We start from the raw sequence: 26,522 nt of genomic DNA, 5'->3' as shown, positions 1-26,522 counted from the left end.
GGGCCTTTTCTCAAGCAGCTGAACAGAGCTTGCTTGAACTCCTCCTGACTTTTCAGTGCTGTGTCGGTGGATGGAGATTACTGTTGGGAGGAAATATGCTGGACACAGGAGTGAATGCTGCACTGTTTGAGAATGAAAAACCCACAGCCCAAGCCCTTTTTTGTTTCCCCTCAGCTACAACTCTTTCTTTGGGACACGGGATATGTCTCAATTCCAGGAGTGCCTGTTGGCCTGAGCGCTGGATGGAGGTTCTGTGTATAACAGGAGGCTGTCGTTGCTCTGAATAGCTTGCAGGCAACAAACAAACCAAAAAGGATGGGGAAAGTGCTTCAAGGACACCTTCTGCTGATAATCATACAAAATTTGCATGTAGGTTCAGGCTAGTATATAGAGCTGAGATTTTAGAGAAAGCGTTTATATAGAAGACAGTGTAATCTCACTCCAGGAGGTGCTAAGGAACACTGAGCATCCGGGTCCAGAAAAGGAGCAGTTTGCTGGAAAGAGGAGCTGCACTGGCGGAACTGTGTAAAGAAGAATTATGCTCTTTGTTCAGAGGAAGATTTGGCCTGGGATGCAGCTCACTGCCTTAACTACTGAGGAAAGTAACACAGAAAGAGAGTGCTTCTGGGAGATTTCTGTTAGAAATTGCAAAATCTTTTTCCCCCCTTTCTCTGCCCAATGCAATTAAACAGTAATAGGAGTGCGTTGCACAGTTTATGAAGCAATAATCCAGTTCCCAAACGGCTAAACCGGGAGACTGATGGCCAAGTCATTTATCCCAATGAGGAAAATAGATTATTGCTCGGGAAAGCAGCAGGATGGCATTGTTATGATTATTCTGCTGTCTGAGTTTATCAGTTCAAAAATCTCGATATGAATTCTTTCTCTGGGATCGGTTTCTGCTTGCATTGCTCACATTGCCAGTCCTGTGCGAGGAGTCCTGCTGACTTTGCCACGATCACCTGCGGAGCAAAGTGTCGCTCTCGGTGAATGACAGGAGGAGGGTTTCAGGGCTACAACAAAACATGGTAGCTCGTGAAGTCAGCGTAGTTTTGGCCGGGATATGTGGAGACATAACATTATGAAGTAGGAATGTAACAGCTCTCATGTGACTGCACTGGGGATATTGTGCTTAGTTCTAAGCACCTCGTTAACAGAAACGTATTAACAAATTGGAGGGGATCCAGAGAAGAGAAAGTCAGTTGGGTAGGTTGATTTATGAATTAAGATGGGCCTGAGTGGCTGATGTCCAATCTGAATCCGTACTGGAAAGCCTCCAGATCTTGCAGATGTTTGTGGGTTCAGGACTTAATGATCCTGAGTCCGTGGAGTCAGTAGAAAGATTCCCATTGGCTTCACTCAGCGCTAGATTTGGGTCTGCTTGAAGAAACCTTGGCTGAACAGTGCTTAAGGCCAAGGACATATATATAACTTGGAAAAAGAGTAAATAAAGGGGAATGTGATGTAAGCCTGGAACTATTAGAAGAGTGCAAATGTGAGGACCACCGTCTTGGCTGACATACTGGGAAAATGAACTGGGGACCTTCAGAGTTGGAACCAAAAGCTTTTTATTATAATATCATGAGCCAAGGTGGCCAGAATCTTTTCTGGATCTGGGAAGCGAGTGGAGCGCAGCGTGCCCTCGCAGCTGGTGTTGCCCCAGCCTGACAGACACAGGGAACTCCTTAGCATAATTGACAGAGCCATCATTGTAGGAGCAGGGTGATACATTTAAGGAAAAGAAATTAGTTTTGTAGATGAACTAGAGTTACAATACCTCTAAATTTTGGGGTATTTTTTGTGCTTTGTTTTTTTTTTTGCATAAGCTTTCTGAATGGTCGGGTTAGATAGCTACTTGGAAAGCAGATTGCTCTTGCTCATCATTTAGTTTTTGGTATCATAGGACTGTGATATGACTCCTCCTCACTCCCTCACTGTACAAAATCAGCCCTTTCTTTGATTCTGAGATTGTGCATCAGGATTTGACCATAATTATCAGTTCAGCTAGAGCTGAGTCTGCTACACAGCTGCTGGTCACTGCCCTGAAGCCCTCAAATCTGCTGGTGTAACTGTGTGTTTCTTTCCTAACCCAGTTCTGGTGAAATGACCCTGACTGCTTGTTCTCCACACTATTATGAAAAGCATAGCTCCTCCCGATCGCTTTGGCAGAGCCAAATCTGAAGGACGGGTGCCTCTGTGGGGAGGGCTACAGGAGCACTTGGACCATTTGCTCAGCTGGAAGGTGGGGAAATGCTCGTGCTATGGGGAGATGCAACGGTGGCCATGCAGGTTATGTCTAATACAGGCACTGCAGATCCTGAAAAGAGAAGATAAGTGAGACAGACCATGTGGAAAATGAGAAAAAAAAGCAACAAACCCTCAACTTGGTCCATGGTGAATAGTAACAAGAGAGCCTGCTATCTCATGGCTGAATTCTCTTTCTAAGAGAGGCTTTCTCTGTGTCTCGGTGTTCTTGCTATTTCTTTCCAATTGAAGCTTCCTTCTCTGACATGGACACAGTGCTCACACCACAGAATTTGTCTTCCTTGGAGCACTAATGCTGGCACTTTACCCAATTCTTTCCAGGAGTTTCATATCACGGGGATTTCTACCCCGTTTCCAGTTTGGCCTGCAGGTACGCAGGTTGTTAGATGGGAAGAATGACAGAGACATGATGATCTCACAAGCTTTTTTCCTTAGTAAAACTGGCCAGAAATATGTTTATTTATGTATCCTCAGTGGCATACAAACCTGACTGAGGTAGCAAGTCCACTCGTTCCCAGAACACCAAAAAACTTCTGAATAATTTCAGTTAAGAGCTCTATTGTTTGCTGCCTGCTTTGTTCCCTTAGCTTGGCTGTAAAGCGAGAATATAACACAATGTTGATACTGTGAGCCTTGCTTTCAGATCCCTGCTAACATCTGCTTGTTTTATTTTCCAAATGCTGCTTACAGTGTAAAATCATATCCCAAACAAAAGATATTTCTCTACAAATAAGGAACCAATTAATGTCACAAAGTCTAAACCAATATATTAAAAATCAAAAAAAAAAGGAAAGCAAATGTCACCGAACTTTGAGTAACTGATAGTGCTGCAAATGTCCACGGGAAGGCTGTTGGCTCCAGCCAGCGCGTGTTGTGATTGAATTTACTTAGTTCTGCATAAACGGTGGATCAGACAGGGGTTTTTCTGATCAGTTTTTTCAAAAGTACGAATGTGATGCTGGAAAACCCCAATGGATGTTGTTCCGTGTCAGTGACATAAGATGGGGCTAAAATCTTTCCAAACTTAGTGCTGTAGGTGCCTTAGCAGACTTAGTAATATCACAGCAGGGAACAGCAACGTCACATCTGGAACATTATAAAGTTGGCAATGCTGAAAAGGCATTAGTAAACATTATTAAGAATTCCTTGCAGGCAATTAGACTGGAACAATATCTTTGGAGAAAGTTGTGTTTTTTTTTTTTCTTTTGCATCTTTATTTCTATCTTGCTAATGAGAGACTAATGAGCCACAGACTTGTTACCTAGGAGGAATATCTCAACAAAGCTCTAGTGAACTTAAAACCAGTATTTACAGACTGACACTGTTCACATTCATTATATGTTTTAAATGAGGAGGGACCACAGTAATAAAAAAGGAAACAAGTTGTTCCTTGCTAAGAGCCTTCTGAAACTCTAAATGTCAAAAGTTTCCTAATGTCGAGGTTAGAGCCTTCCACCTTTCCCACCATTTAAGGCTGAGCACAGCTAAGTGTAATTTTTATGTGTTTCTGCTTTGCTGTTACCAAAATATTAGTTCTTCTCTGACCATTGCAAAACCTACTTGTTGGTTTCAATGATGTCAAGAGATTTATGTTTTAGTTTGGTTTATTTTGTCTTGTTTTGTTATTGCTTCCTTAGGAAACCAGCAAACCCTGTACAGACCCATTGTCTATGTAGCTGGACATTGGCAGATTCCCATTTCAATCACTGCCTGTTCACGTTTTTGTGGCCACAGTGTCTCTGTCTTTTTTTCCTGGCTTCCTAGTCTTAACCTTCTGAAAGGCTGCAGATAAGACATTGGAAAATCTCAAGAAGAATGCACTTAGAGTTCCAGGCACAAGGAAATAACCCAGTGCTTATCAGCAGCTCTAATACAAGTTCCAGGGCTCTGGCACCCTCAGAATAAAGAAGTTTCTCCTTATATTCAGATGGAACCTCCTGTGCTTCAGTCTGTGCCCGTTGCCCCTCATCCTGTCATTGGGCACCACTGAGAGGAGTCTGGTCCATCCTCCGACACCCACCTTTGAGATATTTGTATGTATTGATAAGATCCCCTCTCAATCTTATTTTCTTCAGGCTGAGCAGACTCAGCTCTCTCAGCCTCTCCTGGTAAGAAAGATACTCCAGTCCCCTAATTGTCTTTGTAACCTTCTGCTGGGCTGTCTCCAGTAGTTCCTTGTCTTTCTTGAACCCAGAACTGGACACAGTTCCTCTTCCCACTCCAGAAGAACTTCATGTGTTCAAGGCATAGTTGCAAAAGTAGCTTCACTGGGTCTTTGCTCAGAGAGACGGGGAGTGTGCAAACCCTTTTTAATTTAGAAACAACAGTTTGGGTGTCATTCCCTTTGTGAGGATGCACAAAAGGTTTTGGGTTTGTTCCAGACTAAGTTAGGAAACCTTGAATGTTACCACAGAAGAGTTCTTGGGCTGCTCACTTTGTCTTGAATTTTCCAGGGTTATTTTCTCTTGGGATGTCTGGTTAACTTGTTTAAGTTACCCATTCCTCTGGCATCTTGGATTTTTCACCGTGACCCTCTGATCCTTGGCTTGTCCCTTTCCCCAGTCTGGATCCCACATGCTTGTTTTACCTGGTCCGTTACAGAAGCCACTGTGTTCACTGGGTGCTGAGGTCTGGGACTTGGCACACACTGGAGGGCGAACGAAAACCCATAATCCAGGCTTTTGAACCGTTCACCCACACAGCTCGACGTCAGCTGTGCAGGGGTGTAAACCTGCGATTGCCACGCACAGGGCAGCTCTCCCACCTGTTCCATCATTTCTCCACCTTATGCACACTCACTTGAAGGACTGTAAGCAATTATTCTGCTAGGTACTAAATACAATATGCAGCACATGGTAGTGTAAAATTATGGAATTTGGGGGTTTTAATGAGCTCAGGTGCAATACAAAAGAACTTTTTTTTTTTTCCCTGTCCATAAAATTATATGGCTTGGAATCGGGGGTTTATACAGCCATGGACAAAGCCATTTTATTTAAAAGGTGGGTGGGTGGGGGGAATACAACAACAACAACACCCTAGCCCAGCACAATTATATGCAGATTTGTTCATAAATCTGGGCTGGAGCAGATGTGCTGCACATGTTGAAAATCCAGAGCATGTTGCTGGAACTTAAAGTATAAACATGAACCTGTTTCCAAAGAAGAAAATCTGCTCACAGCGAGGAGCTGACCTCGTGCTTTAAACAAAGATCAAGTCCGTTCTGCCTATTGTGCCTTTGCCATGTGTTTACTTTCCTTGCTTGGTGCCTAGGGTAGCTTAAGGAATAGCCAGAAGAAAAGAACCAATTTACCTAGGTCAGAAAAGAGCCAGTGGCACTCTGGGTGTAAGGAAACAAGAGGTAGGATGTGACCCAACTCGTCTGGCTATCAAGGGTCCTACTATACCGGGTCAGCAGTATCATGCTGGATCTCTCATCTGTATTTTTAGATGCTTGAAGTCTTTTGCCCTGTAGCTAAATCTTGTAGAAAAACATAACTGCACTTCACAGTGGGTAAGGCTGTATGAAATAGTCTGCTTTAAACACAAACCTGAACTCTGTAGGTAGTTGGAAGTGAAGTTCCTGTAGCCGGCTGCGTGATTAAATTCCTTTGGAGGGTAGCAGGGCATGCTCTTGAAGACTCTGCACCCTGACTGAGCACCACCATACTTGCTCTTCTTAATAGTGACGAGCTGAAATGCTGGCAGCCCCTCCTGTCCAAGGCTTTGAGCTTCCAGATATCAGCACGGTCTGATGCATGTCTGGTACGTGTGGTAGGACATGATGCATTTTTCTCTTTTCTTGGCTTTCTGTTTTGTCAGAAAGGGGTGTGGGTTGCTCAAGGGACACCGAGAATGCAAAGTACTTTCTTCCTGACCCTTGAAAAAGATTAGCCCTCCAGGTAAGGGGCAAAGGTGACTTTGAGGCTGCTTACATCCCATCTGCTCCCACTGGGTGTTTAGACAAAGAAAGGAGTTCATTTTCCATCATGAAGCAGGATGACTGCAAGATCTACATGAATACTGAGGTTCTAGTTTCTTCCTTCTGGAGTAACAGCGGTGGTGGATGTGGTCATCTCTGTGCACATGCGTGTGTTCTCTTAGCTCTCCATGGAAGATGCTGGATTAAGGTGTGAAGTTGAAATCTGTGCTTATCCACTAACCCCACCGCCTACAGTCTGGGCTGCTGCTGGTATTAAGGACATTGGTTTCTAGGACTCATGCAGACATTCGTACCACTGCTTGCACAGGCAGTCAGCTGCAAGACCCGGCTTATGGGATGAGGATATTTGTCTGGAGGTTTCAGAGCCTGAGAAACCTGCACCTCTGGTAAACTGCTCACATTTCATTTTTCTTTAAACCAAAGAGCCAGGAAGGGGAATGACTGTTAAAAACAGGCAGACTGACATAGAAGTGGATTGTGTCAGAAAGGGAATGAGCAGTTTATGCTGAGAACAGTCACAAATAAAACATACCGCTTTGGTTAGTTGAAGATAAGAGAGACGTGTATCTGGATCAGCTCCCTACTTATTGCCACCTGTCCTGCCCAATGTCTTTGCCACCTGTACAGCCAGGGCCGGGGCCGCCTGCCAGAGGTGGTAGGAACATTAAAGCTGCCAAGGGCAGGGAGCTATCTCCATCCTTTGTTGAAAAGGGCAGAACAGGCATCGCGATGACTAATTGAAAATGGGTTTTTAGTTGAGAAACACACATACAAACTCCATTAGCCAATCAGGTTTCCACGGGGTTTTACAGTTTGAAGCCCAAAGGCTTGTACCACTGCCTGTGCACAGCCCAGGCTCCGCACCGCGCAGACCAGGCTGAAAGGGCTGACGGTGCTGACATGTTCACCTTAAACTGGAAAAGTTTAAATGGTCCCAGTGGCCCAACTATTTGTCCTTCCACCTGACTACCATTCAATCCATTGCCCACAAATATGGTAAGAGGAAGAAAAGATGCATTATTATTAATAAATGAATGAAGCTATTTGCTATTTATTATTTAAGCCCTCAATACTGGCAGGCTTTAGTGATACATGAAATATAGGCAAGTAATTTATTTATTAGGGAAAATAATGATTTTCCCCCCTCATTCTGGAGCCCTCTCTGACCCAAAACAGCAGGGGGTTTATCAAATACAAATACGATGACTTGTAATTTTAGAGTCTTTCAGAGCACTGTAACTGACAACCTTTTTAACATAAGTACATTGAACAAATAATTTATAGAAGTATTCTGGGAATATTTTAGGGTGTTTTATTACTACTTCTGAAAGCTATGGCATGTTATTGATTTTGGTGTATTAATATAACCTAAAAGTGAGGGCACATGCTTGCCTCCTAATCCAAATCAGCTTTGATGGCAACCCATATATTTTACTGAAAGGAGCCTTGAACTAACAGCAGAGGTTAACAATTACACATCATAGCCAAAAGTTTAAGATAATGAATTTTGCACATTACACACTGTCCAGCTCCAGCCACAGGAAGTTCCCCTCTACTCCCTCCTCGATATCTCATCCAAATTTCTCCAGTAGCTACTTGCCAGAGTTTTGAAGCCTTATTATTACATTAGTGTCGTGCAATTTACATTGTGTTAATAAAAGCTTCCAATGAGGAAGTGTAATCATCATTACTGTTTTCTGTTTGCCATAAAAATAGTGTATTTCTCTTAAAATAGAACTGCTTGCTTGCTTTATATTTTTTTTTCATGTATATGTGTGTGTGTGTGTCCTGGTTTCGTTTAAAACAAGACCAGTTCTCTTTCAGTGTACTTTTGTACCTTGTTTCAAACTTTCTGGGAACTCTGCTTGGGTCAGTCAGAGACTTGTGCTGCTCTTCAGCAGCTCTGGCCCCTTGCTGCTGTCAGCATTGATGGAACAGCTTTGTGGTGCTATCTATCACTGCTGCTGCTCGGATTAGGAGAGGAAAGCATAGGTGCTCGCTGGAAAAGGCTCTTAAATCTTGAGGTGCTGTTGTCCTCAGAGCCAGACAGACTCTTGCTTATCTTTACGCCATGATTTCTGTTTAAAAAGCCGATACGTGGGGAAGTGTGGGAGGTGGACTGAAAAGTATGCATTAAAACAGCATATAATGTGGACATTTTTAATTTTTTTTACTTTTTAATTTGAGGTAAGGAATTCAATCAGAATAACTCTGGAGAGGGAAAAAAGCATACGGATCTTGAGGAGCAGGGAACAGGCCATCTGGCTGAACATGCCGCCCGTTAAAATGCACCTTAATCCCCACTTCCTGCTTTGCTTGCCATGTGCTTTGCTGTGTGAGAAGTCAGGTACAAAGCGGTGCCCTTAAAAGAGAAGTTTCATTCCTGGTCACCTAAAAAGGTGACTCTTAATTAAATCCAAAAGAGGCATTTATATTCATCATAGTAGGTTTACTCTCATATTTATTTTCCAATAAAATGCACTGGCTTCTCCTGTCCTTGTGGCATGACTGCTGTCACTTCCCACCCAAGAAGTTTCTGAAGGAAAGACTTGTTCTCCCCCTTTTTTACACAATTTAAAATTTACTTTACTGGTTTTGGTGGTAAAACTCCAGCAGTTAATGTCCTCATGTAGTTAATGTCCTCATTCTCAAAGAAGGAACACCAAGGGCCTTGGGTTGAAATAGAAATTGTAACCTGTACACCTGCTTCCTTTGTAGTCAACATTTGATGATCTGTAAATAGTAATAACAATTGGAAAAGGAGACAAGATGCTTCAATGCTGTGCTAAGCAATTGCAGATTAGTTCTTGGGCCTGTCACAGACCAAGTTTTATCAGCACAGGTTTTGGAACACACTGGGCAGGGCTTGATACTAAGGAGCATTTTTTAAACTTTGTTCTTTTCGAGCTTCATAAACTTTTTAAACTTCCAAAGCGAATCTTCAAGTCCTGGCTAATTCACTGGTCTTTCTGCAAGTTGCTCCAGGCTTTTAATACGGCTTTGGTGCTGGAACTTGTTTCTTGTGCTGTCACAGACTTAGAGCAAGACAGGGACCCCTTGGAAAGGGCTGTCAGACCCTCTAAAAGCTGATGGAAACCGGGGAACCTGGAAATCTGTGAATAAGCTCAACCATTCATACACTGCATCCTTTGCATAGGACAGTTCAGAACAGTGGGGGGACACCAGGCATTTTGCCCCAGGTCCCTTGTTTAGTGGGACACAGACAGGGCCACCACAGGATCGTATTTCCTGATGCGCAGAGGACTGCGGGAATTCCAGCACTGCTTTCCTCCAGCTGCACCTGAGACAGAGAGCTCCTGTTGTTGTTTTGGGTTCTTTATTTTTACGTTCAGTAGATTTTATTGGCTTATTTTCCTACCCTGTGAACACAGGCACCAGGTAGTCAATAACAATCGCTCCATTAAGAAGGAAAAATAAAATCTTCAGTGTTAGCTGCACACACTAGAAATAAAAAAAAAAGAAGGGGGAAAGATGAAGGGAAAACCAGATGCCAAACATTGTTTTACGTGTCACAGAGGCTGCTGTTCTATAGACTTATGTCTGTGAATGAATGCAAGTAAAATGTTACAGAAAAGGTGCACTGTATTACATTCTTCTTCTGTTCTTTGATATTATCACCTCTGAAAACCAAAATGCTTATTTAACAGCTGCATTACATTAAATTAACTTTTGGCTTCCAAGCTGAGAACAATATGGCCCAGACAAGACTCTCCTTGGGTTACAAACAGATCAATAAGAGGGCCAGGAACAGAAAGTGGATAGGCCTTCTGTGCTTCTTGTAGCCACCAGATCTCCTTCAGCTCAAAATCATGTTGTACCTGAACTTGCAGCCAAGTGATCACTGAGATTTCAGTCCCAGAAAGAACAAGCTCCGATTCCTCCTCTCCCATTGCCTGGAAGTGCTTGGTCGGTGTTCAATGCCTCCCCGAGCCAGACCCTCCTTAATGCTGCTACTTCCACTGTCTCCACAACAAGCAAAGGAAAACCAGACCCCCGCATCTTCTGCTCCTAAGCATTCGGCTCCAAGCACCAGTCACAACTGGTTTGTGTTCCCTGCTTGCTTTTGCCATTGAAGCTTTATTTAGTCTTGATAGTGAGTGAAACAGTCAGGTGTAAGATTTTAGGTCTCTGCTCAGCCGCATTGTGCATGGTACACGCCGAGCAGCCCAAGTGTTTACAACAGCCTGTGACAGAACGTGTTACTCGTTGTGACTTGAGGCACTGCCATAGAAATATGGCACGTTGCACAGAAATTGCTTTTGCAGCAAGCTGAAAGTTGTGTTATTAAGGTCCGCTATTGCATTAACCCACCCACATGCAATCCAACCCAATACCGGCAGCAAGGATTTATTACCAGCCATGACTTCTAGTTACGTCAGAGCTCACGATGAAATAGCGGGGTCTGTGGGTTTGTGTGCGGTTTTGTGCACGCGTGTGTGTGCACGATTGCTCGAGGGACAGAGCGAGTGGCTGAGCTACAGCTGAGCCATAGGGGAGCAAGGAGTGAGTTCGCAGCATGCCGTGTCCTGTGCTTGGGGTTAAATCTCCTGTGGTGCTGAGCCTGCAAACTCTTTGTGTCACTGGGAGGCACTTGGGGATGAAGGAGGGTTGCAATTTGTGTTTCAGTTACATAGATGGAGCCCCTTGAGGTTATGGAGTAGCTGGGGGTAGTGGTAGCTCCCAGAGTCTTTGCTGTTTAGTTCTCCAGCCCTGTGAATGTTCAGATACATCCTCTCTGCTGATGCTGCCACCCAGAGTGGCAATTTGTTTCAACGCTGTTAGTGTTTTAGGGGAGATACGAAGACCTGTCCAGGGGGAACTGGACTGAGGTATCATCCGTTCAGTTTTTATATGGTCCGGCAAACTGCTGACAGATGGCCCTGTTTTCAGCCATGGTTTGCCAACTGTTACCGATTTCTTACCTGCGACTGAAGCCCCAAAAAGCTCCATCCTTCACTGCCAGCTGGGATCCGTTGTAATCTACCTCTTTTAGCCATGCAAATAGTTTAGAAAAAAAACCAAAGTATACTTTTCCTTGCGGCTGTTTGACCAGTGTCCCATCCCCCTTCACTCCAATCCTGTGAAATACAAATAGTCATTTTGTCAAGAAATATCACTTTTTCTCAATTACCAGCCAGTGGGTAACCAGGTCACCATTGTACCTGACAATAACGAGCAAGTTTTAATGTAAAAAAAACCCTAAACAACTAATGAGCAATTAACCTGTTATTATGGGATAATGACTATGCACTTGAGTGCTTGATGGCTTCGATGTAATTAAAAACTTTTAATATGTGCCTGTTTGTAACCTGTGAAATGATTAAGAGGTTCTGAAGGTTTGGACTTTTCTTTCTTTCTTTCTTTCTTCACTTTTGGACAGAGTTTTCCTGTCTTTGAGCCCTCTGACCCAAAAGTAGTAAAATCACATATGAGACTTAGAATAGATTTGACTCTCTGCATGAATAACTTACTATTTCTTCCGAATATCTTTCCTGTATTTAAGACTGTGCTTGTTGCTACAAGAGTCTTTTTCCTCCTCCTTTAGGTTTTCCTCCACAACTAGTAATTTATTATTATTTTAAATCAGTGCACACATAAACATTGCTATTTTAATTAGGGAGAAGCAAACAGAAGTCATAGGCTATAAGGCACTGCGAGTATGCTTGCTACTCTCACATTTTAATTATTTATTGGAGTAAATAAAATTAAATATTTTCATAGCGATCCAGAACAGGATTTGAAGTAATTACTCTGTCAAATTCATCAAAAATTCTCTCATCAAAATAAAAACCTTGATGTCATTGAATAATTTATAATACAAATACACAGAAATTGTAAAGTATTATAAATAGAAAACTGCAGGGTAAGTGAACATGAATTAGTTAAGGGTTATGTTTCTGAAAGAGCCTGTCATAAGCTGTATAAATTTTTAATAAGTGTTTTTGAGGCCTAATTTTCAGTGTACAGTATATACCAACATATACAGGAAACAACCCGAAAACGGTAATTTAGAAACACAGCTGTTTATGATAGAAGCCAGATTGTGGCTCCTCTTCCTGGGCCTTTCCCTTGTACAATTTGAACTGATGGTGTTCACCACTGAATGCCTATGGCTTAACATGAATCACCCGCCTAAATAGCAAATACATTAAGTAAACCTAATCTCTATTATTATCTATGAATATCAAATGCTGGGACAATATCTAGCCTATTAAAACCCCAGCTGTTCGGTGTGGCATCCGTACGCCCATGACTTACTGCCAGCCTGCCTGTGCTCACTCTTTGGGAGGGTTTCTGGTGTGACCGAGGGTCTCTCCTCCTCATGCGGGAGCTGGAAGGGGCTGTCAGTCTTTCCTGGCACCCACAGGGCCAGATCCTGCGAGCTGCCTTCTCCACAATGAGCGTAAAAAGGGCTGGGATTGCTCAGCACCTTGCAGGGTAATGGTGACTTTTGCATTCAATGTTGTATAGCCGAAGGTGACTCTCTGTGTTACTAATAACCAAACGTGTCAGAGGCAAAACCTCTGATCTCAAGTCCCCCGTCTTCACTTGTACTTCTTTTTCTAATTCTATTGAGTTCTGGATCAAAATTCTCTGCTAAAAGGCCTCCCAGAAAACAAATTAGCAACAGATCTGGTCCTTCCCACGCTAAAGCCATTGTTTTCGATGGGTCTAAGATGGATACGAATATCAACAACAGCCTTTTTAAAAAACTACCACTGCCAGCTCATGGTAGGCTCGAAGAATAAAACTTCTTCCTTCCCAGACAAATGAAACTGAAGATTTATGGTGGAATCTGGATCTAAGGCAGCAACGGAAACCTGCTGCAGCTCTGCTGATGCCAAGGGATTCTGGGTGGATGCTGTAAGGCTGAGGTGACGCCGCTGGAGTCAGTGGATGTGTTCTGACTTAATCCCATCGTAATGACGCCTGCAGGTCTTTTAACTTCCTTGTTATTAGGCAAATTCTGCTTCTATTCCTAAAAGTAGTTCTGGGAGTTAAAGAAAATAGATTTAGTACCATTTGTTGTTTATTCTGCTTTAAGAGGGATCATTTAAGGGAGGTTTTTTTTTCCTTGGCTTTCTTATAGCACATCACCATTTTGGTAGACATGTCAGTTCATATATCTGGCTAAAACTTTGTTTTTTTGAGAGCCAGAAAGAAGCATGCACTTTTTTGATCGATATGCGTTACAGAAATAGACACAGGTAATGATTTTCAGACAGCTAAGACAAGGAAGCTTTATCAGATGTAGAATACGCTATCTCATTTCATGCATGCATCTACCTCTTGCAAGGTTCTTTCTATTTCTGGGACCTAAAGGGCCTCAGCAAGGTAGTTCTTGTAAATCTCCGCTACATCAGAAAGGTCAATATACAAGATGCAGAGCGGGCACAGAATGACAGAAGTGGGAGGGGGATTGGAACAAGTTAAAAACTACAATCCTTCTCTGCGAGAAAATGAAAAGCCATGTACGGAACTCATGGGAATGGTTAGGAAGCACTCAGGAAGCTTTGGAAACCTTTGGCTTACGCAAACTTAAATGTAGCCTAAATTTTGCATTGATTCTCTGTACAAGGTGAAAAACACTCAGCTTGACTATAGTGCAAGACAAATCTATTGACTGCGGAGTAGACACAAGAATTTATTGCTGTACTGTTTCTCTTCCCATTCATCAGCCGAGATTTTCTTACCTGGCTGCCTTAGCAGTGCTACCAAACATTTTGTGGAGGTTTTCAGTGACTCAGGGATTTGGTCCTCAGTGTAATTACTGCCTGACTCTGTTCCCTGTTCTGGATGACGTGGGGAACATTTGCCTAGTACCACAAAAATTACATTGCTTTACGTCAGATGGACAGCAAACAAGTTTTTAATGACTATTTAATTAAAGAGAAACCATTTGGTTATTTTATACTAAATTTCCTATATAATAAGGCTTCTTCTTCCTATGAATCTAAGCTACTGAAGTCTGCATAGAGCATAGAGGTGGAGGCTTCCATGTATTAGTTATTCACTGGGTTCTTCCTTTCTCTCTGTTTAATAATTGATAGGCACAATTGTTCCTCCCACTTCTTCACTGTAGTCAATAGTGTGTCATCCTCTGCTGTCATCTCAGGTCACCTTCCTGAACTGCTTAGATTTAGGAGTCAAGTCTGGCATAGACAAGTTAAAACTTTTGATAGTAAAAAGAGATATTCATTTAATAAGTTGGTTGCTAATCATTACCAACCCATTTTAAATTGAGAAAGTAGCTCGTATAGGGAATCGCTTAATTTCCCTAAGCACATTTGGGTCTCACTTGCTTTAAAGGCATGCTCTTAGCTTGATTTTTCTCTTTGGGTTTGGGGTCTTTAACATTTCCTCTTCTGTTGCTTGTGGTTTCATTGTAGCATTATTCTTGCCGCTTTTCCTCTTCCATCTATCTCCCTTTCTACTCCAGAAGGACATTGTAGTTTTTTTGGACGTCAAATGGAACGACAAAGGGAAAAAATCCCCACAATTCTTTTTTTCAGACTATGAATAGTTTTCCTTTAAAAAAAGTTCTGGTTCATCTGCAGCCAAGTTTATTGGAAATGACAGCTCAAAAGTTCAGTGAGTGAGTGAAGTTCCTAGAGATCAGAAGCCCTCTGCTGTTTCTACTGTTTCCAGGCCTCAATACAAGGGCACCTTTTGGAAGTTTCAAGGTCAGCTGTAGGTCTATTATTATGTTGAATGGAAAGGAAATAATTTTGCACGTGTATCCAACCCCTTGTCATCTTTCTCCTTACCCTACTTGGCTTCTTTGTAGTGCTTGAAGGCCTCAGCTACATCTCTTTTGGCCATTGTAAATGGTTTGATTGGTGTGGGCCATGTTATCCCTCCTTTCCTCTTCATAAAAAGCAAATGATCAGGTTGCACTGAAGAAGCCATTATTGCCATCAAACAATCTACCTTAATTTTCACCTTCTCTGAAGGTTTCAACTCCTCATCAACATTTCAGAAGGAAGTAACTGTGTTGGTTTTCAGTAACTCTGAGGAATCCCACGAGTTCTGATCCACACTTTGGATAAGTCATAGCACAGAGACCACTTGGACAAAGGATGCACTGGTCTTTTCCTTTTATTTTTTCCTCTTTGCTGCTTCTACTTTTTTTTGAAGCATTTGTTCAAGCCCCCTGAAGTGAAGGCAGAGACATGAATCTGTACAAAGTTCCATTAACCAACCATCTCTCCTAACTGGCAACATGGAGCACTCTAGGATCAAAATTGTGTATGTTATGCCTAGAATTGTAGCTTTGCCTTCCTATGAAGAACTCAGGCTGGTGTGCTGGAATTGAGCATTTGCAGAGAGCCCACCCACAGATCTTCCTTTTTAAACATCTCTTGGCAGCTTTTCCTTCCTTTGTGCCCAGGAGAATATTGCTATAGTTGGTACATTAGTCTGGCTCAGCCCTGTCTGACTGTCTGAAACACAAAACCCATTCAGCAACCTGCTCCTTTTTGTCTGGTCCACAGCAAAGATAAATGGGACACCAGGACATGTCCCTCTGACTTACTATTTCTGCCAGTGGCTGGTTTTAAACCAGGGCTCAGGATTTAGAAAGTAAGTGCTGTTGTGCCCTAAAGCACCTCCTTTGTTTTGCTCGGCACATAGAGTTAGTAGCAGTTTCTTAACCACTTGGTCACTGGGGCTGAATGTGAGACCACAGAGCACCTGCAGCTCTTAGCTCTGATGAGTTCCTTGGCTCTTATGGAATTACTCCTCGCTGACGCCATTGTAACATGGATAAGGACTGGAGCTGTCTCTTATCCCACAAACACAGGAACAATTCTCTCTTCAGAGCCTACACTGTGCTTTTCATGTGTTATACCTAAAGTGCAGTATATGTCTGAAAACTAAAGGCTAAAGGCACACTTCAGGTCTGAGGAATTTTAATTACAGGTCAAAGAGAACAATAGAGAAAAGAATGAATATGTAGAGAAGAAATTGTGTGAGGGATTTGGCTGGCAATAGTAATCGTCTTAAGTGAAATGATGGGAAGTGCCTTCAGGCAGGTCAGATTGTACGTGCTTATGACTCTCTACCACTTATGCTGCAAGAAGCAGTGATAGCATCCGATCTTGGGAACAACAATGTCATAGGGACATGACTATTCAGAAACATATGAGAACAGTCTATAATTTTTCTAGGAGATAAGAAATAATAGCCCAAGATCAAACTGGTGGTCAAACTTACTGCCTACTGACTTGCGCCGAGTTGTTTATCAGGTGTGAGGAAGTTGCATTAGCTCCCACCTACATATCAAGTGGAATTTCAAAGAGCTCTTGATGACTTATAAAACAGAACGTGGTTTGGGGGTTGAGTATTTATCTGAGCAGCTGTCTCCCTCTGTATGGGCCTAAGCACAGTTTGACATCATCTAAAGCTGTTTTATTGGCCATTCCAAAACAAACATAAGGCAAATAGGCTTAACACCTTTGGAAGGCAACTGCTTAGTTATTGTGTGGAATTCATTTTGGGCTGGGGATCTGTAAAGCTGAGTCAGTACACTGATTTGAATCTAAGCTGGAAGCTTACCTTTTAACCTGCTCTTGCTCCTTCCTCTAACAGCTTTTTTTTCGAGCCATGTGTTATTGTGCCTATATCGTCAACAGCCCTGCATGCATGTGCGTGAGAAATACCATGGGCTCTCCCTTTGAGCTGACACTACCTAGGAAAGAGTTGGAAATTAAACCTGCATTTCTGTCCCCACTCTTCTTGCTTTACAGAAGGATTCTCTTGGGCTGCTGACTTGGAGATCTGGAGCTCTGTCACACCCTCAGCATCCACTGCCTTTGGTGGAAGGACTGACCATTGGGCAGCAAGGGGAGTTGAATCCTTCCTTCCTGTTTGCTACTTCATGATGTTAAATCTGCTGACGTGAAGCATCCCAATTTCCTTTCCTAGGGTTTTCCTAGGTAGCATTTTGTATCTGGGCTTGTGGGCACAGTATCAAGACATTATTTTCTTATGGAGTATGGTCACTGCTTGTGTTTTGGAGTGACTATGCACCTTGAAGGATTTAAACTTAGCCTAAAAAAATCTCAGACCTTCCAGACCTCAATCTTCATCTAGAAAGTCAGGTTCATATTTAGAACATGCTTGTTTGTTTTGCTATTTTAATTTACTTGGTTTTCCTTGTGGCGTGCCCTGAGAGGCTTCATGTTATCATGCTCTGAGCAGGCAGCTGGGCAGGGGAGGCATTGTAGAGTTCCTCAGGGTCTTCGTTCTCCTCTATTTCCCTGTTTCCCTCGCACGAGTCCTAAGTGTCTTTGTATTTCTTTAGCACTCTGGGAAAATAAGGTAGAGCAATATGCTGGTGTACTACCCTCAGAAAATAAGTGAACTGCCTGGACTCCTTGGGCCAAAATTCAAGGAAGAGAATAAAGATTTTGGGTGCCTACCTTGAAATACCTTTAATAGCTGAAATAGTGGGAGTTAAGCCTGGGCCAGAGCTGCGTGACTCTCAGCAAAACCCAGCCGTCTGAAAAACTGGGCTCTGGAAACTGAGTGCTCCATAAAAAGGAAACATCCCCAAACTTTCTGAAAGTCTCTGGCAGTGTCGCTATATAGAAAAAGGATCTGCCTGTTTGTCTGTTATCTGGGTAAGGTCCTTGTGTGACCTCCCTTCCTGGATCATCTCACTGTCTTAAGATCTTTTACACTTTTTATGTTCATGAGGCCAGATTTAAGCAGCTGAATATCTGATTAAAATCAAGATAATGTGACTGATTCCCTGACTAAGATAGTCTCAATGCAGACTTTGCTTGCGTTTCTTCTAAAGTCACTTTTGCTGGAATTTTGCAAAATGTGACCAGGATCCCACAAAACAGAGCACAAACCCAGGCACCAGGATGGATATGTGACCCCGTCACCTTGTGTCCACATGGCAGCACTTACAGTTGCTACTATGCCACTGCCTTGGTTCTTATAAATGATGCTGCCACCCCACACCGTGATTAAGTATTGCTGTTATAAACCAGGTACCTCTCATGTTAATAACAACATCTGTTAACTAACAAATTGCTCATTAACCAAAAGTAGCAGTGGATTTCACCAGATTACAGCTCTGTAGGTATTTTGTGAAAGAGGTATCAACAAAATGTTGTACCTTTTTTATTCTTTAAAGATTCACAGTAATTTTCCTTTTAGAATTGAGTTTCTTAAAGCGGTGGTTATCGTGTACACTTCATTATTATGTAAAAGCACTGTAAGATGATATTTTAAAAGAACAGGTGCTTTCCCTTACTATTTTACAGAATAAAATGTCTTTTCTATATGCCATCTTTGAATGGATTCCCGAACAATGCATGAAAACTTAGCTATAAACACACTACTGTCATATAATAGACCCTATACTTTACAATACCTACAGGGAATCACTTTTAAAGTCTATAACATACAGTAGTCTTTTTATATGAGTGACTGAATCATATAAAAATAAAAATTGATAAAAAATAGTAATAAATCTGGATTTTATATCATGCACTGAGCAAAGTCTAAATTAAACTACTGTATTAAACCTTCTATGAAGTAGACCTAATTAATTAAAAACACCAGGGTTAAGCAATTTAGCCATCAATCTCTTAGCTTAAGTGGGGGATGAGGTACATATGGTAGCTCACCGAGGAAGAAAAATGAAAGACCTGTTCTCTCCAGACTCAAATTGACATGATCTAGGGGAGGTTAAATATGAGCTGCTATTCCCAGGGAGACTTCTCCTCCAGTTCCTCCAGCAAGATGACTTTCCCAAAGCCCTCGGCATGTTGGAGTGTGTCACTTATCTCCTGCTTCCAGAACAGTGAGTGGAGCAAAACCGGCTCACGACGCCTTTCTGAGGGAGTCAGGTGTTGATGGAAATGGGAGCGGTGCCATGGCAGAGGGTTTCTCTCCAAGTTCAGACCAGCTGGGACATCGCTGATGTGACAGAGTTTGCCAGCACTCCCGGGAAGGAAAGAGAGATGCCCATGTGTTTCCTTTCTCTTCAGAGATGTGTCCTGGATCTCAGATCTCCCCTTTTCACCTCCCTGCTACTTCTTTTTTTCCCCAAACCTGGCAAGCTAAGGGTGAGGTTTCATGTTGCACCGAGTAGCTGATGAAGAGCTGTGCCCAAAACAAAGACTGACTCCTGTTGTATGTAAAAACTCCCCTTTGGATCGGGACTGGAAATTGTGTCCTTATGGGATGAGTCGATTCAAGTGGCTGATCCAGAAGAAAAATACTAATTTATTTTGCAAGTCAGCCTCATGCCTGAGCTGCCCGCTGAGCGTATGGTGAATACATCCCTCAAGGAAGGGAGAGGCAGAGGGATGCGGCTGCAGATGGAGGCTGAAGTGGGACACCCCTTTTGCCAGGGGCTTTCCATTTGACCAGCATGGCTGTAATGCGATGTTGCAGCCTTAGGAGCAGCAAAGACGCCCCACATCAAGCCCAGGAGTTAAGCATGTTTGCAGGCTCTTGAGACAGATGCTGTATTTGTGGTTGGAGATGCACTTTAGAGCTCAAGTGGCATTGGGAACACTCTGCATAAAGTGCATCCCACTTGAGCTGAGCTGGTGAATATGGGCAGTGCTGGGAATTGTGTCGTGGCTCTTAGGAGAGGAAGGCCCAAACCTTGAAGATCTTTCTCATTATTTCTTATTCATCCTGTATCCAAGCAAACCCTTTATTCTGTTGAGGAGAGTGAAACTGAAGAAGGACCCTGAGACTTGGCCCCCTATGAAAAACAAATTTACAGGCACTTGTCTCTTAGAGATCCTTTAAAAGACATTATTCTCCTACAGACATGGTGTTTTACCTCAGGATTATTATGGATCTAGCATTTTAAAATCAATACTTCACAAAGGGGATTCTTGGTACATCATCTAGGTCCCTAAGATAAGGTGGGATAAATTTCTCATCTTGATTAAGAGAAATAAGATCCTTTTGAGCTTCATTCAGTCTACCTGAAATCTTATTTGTCTCCCGGTGGTACATCTCTCTTTTTTGCCTGCACGGGAAGCCAAGAGTGACTGTTCCCAACTTCAGGGAACATTGCACACAATGAAAACGGGCAGACCTGTGCGATAAGGTCTCGAGTTGCCATTTTTGTAAATATCACAAACTTTTGAAGTGAATTCAGCACACACAAGATGCATTTATCTGCAAACAGTGCATAAAAGTCTCCTTTTAGTGTTACATAACCTCACTGCTGGCAAGTCCTGGTGAATAAAACAATAAAAGTGTTACCAGTGCAGCACTGGTCTTTTGCATTTATAGACAAGGAAGCAAGAACAGAGAGATCAACAGAGCAGGCTAAAAATGTATCTTAATGCGCCTGCAGGGACATTTACAAAAAGTCACCAAGATAAGGGAGTTTTGACATGACACAGTGAGCCATGAAGCAGCGACAATACATTTGAATATTCAGACCAAGCACTGAGCAGTAAGTCAAAAGAAACTACTGCACTCAAATCTTCTGCAGCTTAGAGCTAATTAGACCTATGCCTCGGAATGGCCCAAGCCTCATGCAATGTAGCAATGGTTATGATAATTATGTTTTCATTCTGTGTAGGGCTGTGAGTTATATGCGTATTGGCTATAAATGCTAATGGGAGCTATGTATGTAAATCCCCTCCTCAATGAGGTGAGATTAAGCCCTGATATATCTTAAGGAGCATGTAAATGAAGCAATTGGGGTGGCAGTTACTCAAGACTGGAAAATGCAGGACTTTGCAGACCTTTAAAGGCAAGTGATAGCTGTGTGGACAGGCTGTTACTGGAAATACCAGTGATCCCATTGTTTTTTTTGGCATGCATTTCTCATCAAATATAACCAGTGGTAGTGATACAGAAACAATATCAATTTCCTATGTGTAGTAAGAACTTGATCTGCATAGGTGCATATTTTTATACATTTCTAAGTTATCTGATGTACGTCAAGACTGCAGAAGGTTGGACCCATTGTATATGATCTATTGATGCTAATCGTGTCACCTGGACTGCAGAAAGTTAGCATTTCTGATTGCATAACCATTCCTCCCTCTCAGCAACTTCTTTGCTTCTTGATGACTAATTAAAGTGGCCTGTTAGTGCCTAGCTAGCCAACTGTGCCCATAATGACATAAATAATACATACAAATGAGATAATGATGTGCAAAGGGACATTCCTTCCTCTGTCCTGCAGTCTGCTGACTGTAGGACTGGTCACACATTATATTATTTGTGTTATGCCCTGACTTCTACCTTGATGTGCTGTGTCTCTGGATCCCCGCTGCACCATTCATGCATTTTAGCTGGAGACTTTGGGCATGGCTCTGTTACAGTCACTGCCCGGGGTCTGCAAGCGATCAGGCTTCTAAGAAACATGCAGAAAACTATATCATCCACTTTCCCAGTGTATCACCAGCTTTCTGTGGCGTGCACGCTCCACGCTTCTCCAAAAAGACCCAGATCTGACCTGCAGCAGGGCAGGTCCAGACCCAGATGGGCCAGATGGGCAGTAGGAGCCTGTCCCAAAGTGACCGACAAAGTGCAGCTCCCCAGGGAAGCAGAGGGGAAATTCCCTTTGCTGGAGGAAGTCCCCACATCAAGGACCTAAACTGGAGTTACATCAACTTGTCACACCACCCTCTGCAGCAGTTCATAAAGTTTCCCAAGCTGTTTCCTGGTATCTGACCTCAAATGGCAGAGCTGGCACAGGGCAGGGAAGGTTTGGGTCACACTGTCTCTGTGATGACCGCTGAGCTGATGGGTCTCCGTCTTCTCTCCTGCTATCTGCTTCCCATTAGGATGAATCCACTGCCCTCAGCAAAGCAACTATTGATTTGCTGTAGTACAAGTTTGAGGGGTGCCAGGCTCAGAGCTTGTTTAACAGTAAATAGCAGCAAACCACGTACAGGAGGTTTCATGACCTGTATAAGGACTTTGCTGGAGCATCCTCTGAGACCTCCAACTCCATGACTGAAGCAAGACAGGAGCGGAGAGGCTGGATTTCTTTTTGGAAAGTGTTTCTTTGTACAAAGAAATGAGTATCAGCCAAATGGCACAAATGAACTCCAAGGAGAGGGGTCTTGAGCTGCACTTGAATGGTAACGTCTCCCATTCTGCCCCGTTCTTTTTATTACTCTGTTCTTATTATAAGTATTTATTTACTGATTATGAGGAAAAAAAAGCGCACGACCTCACAAGACCCCCAGCAGGTGCTCACAGCCTCCACGGGCTCCTCGAACAACCGCGGTATTCTCTCCCTGCCTTATTAGGGTCCTTTCTCGAATATGGGACTGTAGAGTTCAGACCTGCTGGAGTATTTGGGGGGATTGCAAGATATAAATAAGCCAGCTGGGGCTTCAACCCACCAGCTCAGCAACATTATATCGTGCTAGTCTTTGTTTTCACTGTATCACCTATTTTTCGGACCAGCGGTATAACCAAGTTGTAAACTGCACACCTTACAAATCAGTCTATCCTGACATTGCTGGAGCGTTCATTACAAGCTGTAAAAAAACACTAGCAAGGAAGGTTTCAGTTCTGCAGCCCAATTTTCCATTGCAATAACCCAATTAACTGGTGTGTGTTTGTTTTACAAAGCTCTAAGCTACAATAAACCATGCCGATACACAGGCTGCAGAAAGCTTCGTAATTAGGACAAGGTGTACAAATTAAACCACTCTTTTTAAACTTCAAACCAGCTAACTTCTGACATACTGTACTGCTGGGGCTTCTGGGACTAAACCCAATTAACATCTTAGTATTTTATAAGCATCGTTTTAATTGCATTTGTATGCAATCTTCTCTCCAAGAGCCTTTCAAGGTGCTAGCCCTCGTTCAGATTTTATTACTTTAGTGATTTAAATCTCCTCTATCTCTGCTTCCCGTTAATAATGACTAGTGCTACTTCAAATGCCGTCCCAACATAAAACTGAGCTCTCCAAAGAATTATACTTTAAAACAGTTACATTTAACTTTATTATTACATTTTTAATTTTTTTTTCTCCCTCTGTTTGAACATTATGCCTTGAACCGTTTTATCAAGCTGTCAGTGCACTAAGTGCTGGAAGAGTGAATGTTTTACTTCTCGGTGCTTTGCTATGGCACAGCCTCTTGGCCTGCACACGGCTCAGTCTGTACTGCATGACATTGTCTTAGGAAAAGAGCTTTTTTAATGAGTTGTGTGTCCGTGGATTTTCATGGGGCGGTGGGGGGGAGGTTTAACTCTATGAGACAGTGAAGCCAATCCCTCAGGTTGAGCTGGTTTTGTCTCTTTTAGGACAAGCCCTGCCCTCCTTCCTTGCCCATCAGGAACCAGCCCTGCGAAGCTTTACTTGTGTGAGTAGTTTTATTGCTCAAGTTTGGATGAACTGGGCCTTGAAGGGAGCAGTGGAACATTCCATGGAAAATCTGATGTGCTCTAAGGAATGTCAATTCCCATCACTCTAATTTCTCTCTCTATAAAATTCTCTCAAGTGCTCTGTTTTTCTTTATGCATCTGCTTCTTTGGAAAATGACCTGCCTTTCAAAGATCAGGTAGGATTTGCGGAGAGCTGTAGAGGCATTAAGTAGTATAATGGAACGCCCTCTGCCCAATTAATAAAATAATATATAAAACATGTTCTGAAATTCATTTTCCAGCACAGTATTTATTATCCTGCTTTGCATTCTTTCAAGGATGAAAAAAAGAAACAAGAATGTGTTGGATCTTATTGAAATGATGAAATGAATAAAATGTTTATTTTAAAATGCTGGCAGCCAAGCTCAAAATGTTTTCCTCTTTGCAAAATGCAACTAAGGGTGAATATAGACTAATGTTACTCTCATTTAGGATTTCTGTTATGTGGATACAAATATTTGGTCTTAAAAATGCAGAAGGTTCCTCCTGAAATATTTTGAACCTTTTCACTTGATTGAGTGTCTTGTCAAACAAAACTGGCAGCAGATCTTTTGGAACTGCCTGAATCTATGCAGATACGATTTCTATCATGCCCTTATTATGTGTAGTCCATAATAAGGATGAGCATGTATAAATCATTTCTGGCTGGCACTTAGGATGCAATACTCAAAGGAGAAAGCCATTTCTGTCTTCAAATGTCTAGCAATTTCTGATATTATACAGTAAGTCTCCCCAGAACCATACAATCCTCAATTCCACGCAGCCCTCTTATGAAAGAATGAGACTTTCATATCTTCCTTGCAAGAGCCACCGGTGAGATAAGAATTGTGCGGTTCAGATGTGTGCTGCGCTTCAGCCAGGGTGGCTGCATTGAACTTTCCTTTGCAAAGCCTTCGCTAACAAAATTGCAGAGAGATGAAGGTTTTTGCCTCTATCGTTCCTATATACAATTGTCTATGAGTAAGCATTACTTTATATATAGTAGATTATATAGTTATATATTATAGGAGCACATTTCCCATGGAATGTTCTTCTATGTGCACACCTATAATGTGCACTAAAATAAACACATATATTGTATGAATGTGTTTGTGTTTTCTCGGCAGCGATAATCTAGCTAAGCCTTGGTATTGTAAAATATAATAGCATACGAAATGATAGATGATCTGCAAAGTTGTAACAAATCATGCCTTCCCCAGATACCGAAATGCAGAGAGCTGGTCAAAACTAAAGAAGCCATTTTAAGAAAACAATATAAAAAGATGTATGTTGTCTGTTTTCCAGTACTGGATTCATAGTGATTTTACACTCCAACTATTTGAAAAACATTTTTCTGCAACATATTCCAAAAAAACCCCAGTCCTTTTCCAGAATCCCTTTTCGATTTTCTCTTTCCCTTTTTATACGACTTTGCAGGAGGAAAATACGGGATTTGGAAAATAAATTTTAAAATAATTTGAAACATCGTTCTGATCAAATCTTTAATAACAGTATCAGCAGAAACAGACACAGAGAATGCCAAGGAAAATGGATTATGTTAATTGAGTTAACCATTTTTAATGATAAATTTTGTTTCAGGGAGAAAAGGTGATTTTTTTATTGAGGGCATTTTGTGCAAAATATTTCAACCACTATAAAAACATGAAAGACTAGATATGTTCTATGAAATGCTTCTTCACTGTAAGATGATGAACGATACCTTTACTGTTATAGTTATACATAAAATGTTTATTTGTGAGGCTTTCTAAGTTTTATATCAGATTTATTTATGCACAAATACTTACGTTCTAGTGGAAAGGAATCTATTTTAATACTTTACTTGACAGATTCTGATTGTTTCCTAATAAACAATCAGCTAGAATTTCTCAATGAAGAATTTAGTTCTCGGGAATCTGAAAAGCAGAGGGCATTTCAGAGCAGGAGTTCAGCATGCGGAGCTGTCACACTTGATACCGCCGAATTTTAGGTGAAATGGAGCACCCTGTTCCTCTGGAGGTTGTTCTAAAGGGGACCCCTGTCTTTTGGGAGCTGAGCTCTGGGGAGTAACGGGGCAGAGAGCAGGAGAATATTTTATGCAAAAGATCTGCCTGTCGAGAATGGAATAGAAAATTACACTTCTTTAATGACAAGCTTTTTGTAAAATACGGGGAGCCACGGGGAAGTATATTATTCTGTTTTCTTTCTTTCTAGGCAGTGGAAAATAAGAGGTGTCACAGTGAGTTATCATGTGCAGTGACCACTAATACTCCTGTTTAGTGTACAATTGCCTGCCACATTACACACAATCACATGTGTCATTATTATATTAACTGGGTTTATATACTGTTCACCTGACTTCACCTAGCAGTGCTGGCATAATTATAGTAAAAGGAAGAAGCTCATTTGTGAAAGGGAGGGTGCTTATAATTCTGTTTTCTGCCCATTTAAAATGTTAGGAATACAGAAAAAAGCTGTGAGAGGGAAGATCCAATTCTGATTCCCACCAGTCCGGTGGGTGCTGGCTTAGGCCCTGACCTCCTCTGCCTTCCTTGCAGGTTCAGCAAACAGAGAAGTTCTTGAGCAAACTCGAATAAAGCTGCAAGTTTCCCAGAGCGAAGGCTGCCTGTTGGTGTATTGCACAGCTCTGAGTGCAGTTTTGATAGCCCAGCGATAAATAAACACAAGAAAATTAATTTGCTGTAATTGACAGAACAATTAGCAAAACTGCAGTTGCGAAGTCTTTGTCCCTGATGGTGACTGAAAGAACCCAAAGTCACTTGTAGATCTCAGGTTTAATTTGCAAATAAAAATGCAACTCTTGGTGTGCAAGCTAAGACAGTTTTCTGGGAAGTCACTAAGATACAGTAAATGTGGAACCCAGTAATACCATTTCTAGAGCTCCTTTTTAGAACAAAGCTGCACTTGCACTGC

At 42.1% G+C, this 26,522-nt stretch overlaps 1 long non-coding RNA gene across 1 annotated transcript in view; it reads left to right on the top strand.

Moving 5' to 3' along the window:
- Positions 1–26,522, top strand: part of LOC110359432 (uncharacterized) — a 306,576-nt gene that overhangs the window by 59,872 nt on the left and 220,182 nt on the right. The window contains exon 3 of the long non-coding RNA XR_002414620.2: positions 23,493–23,551. This is a non-coding gene — a long non-coding RNA (uncharacterized LOC110359432). The remainder of the gene's footprint in view (positions 1–23,492; positions 23,552–26,522) is intronic.

This window comes from Columba livia, chromosome 14 (genome assembly GCF_036013475.1).
Source record: "Columba livia isolate bColLiv1 breed racing homer chromosome 14, bColLiv1.pat.W.v2, whole genome shotgun sequence".
Lineage (NCBI taxonomy): Eukaryota > Metazoa > Chordata > Aves > Columbiformes > Columbidae > Columba > Columba livia.
This window is presented reverse-complemented; position numbering and strand designations above follow the sequence as displayed.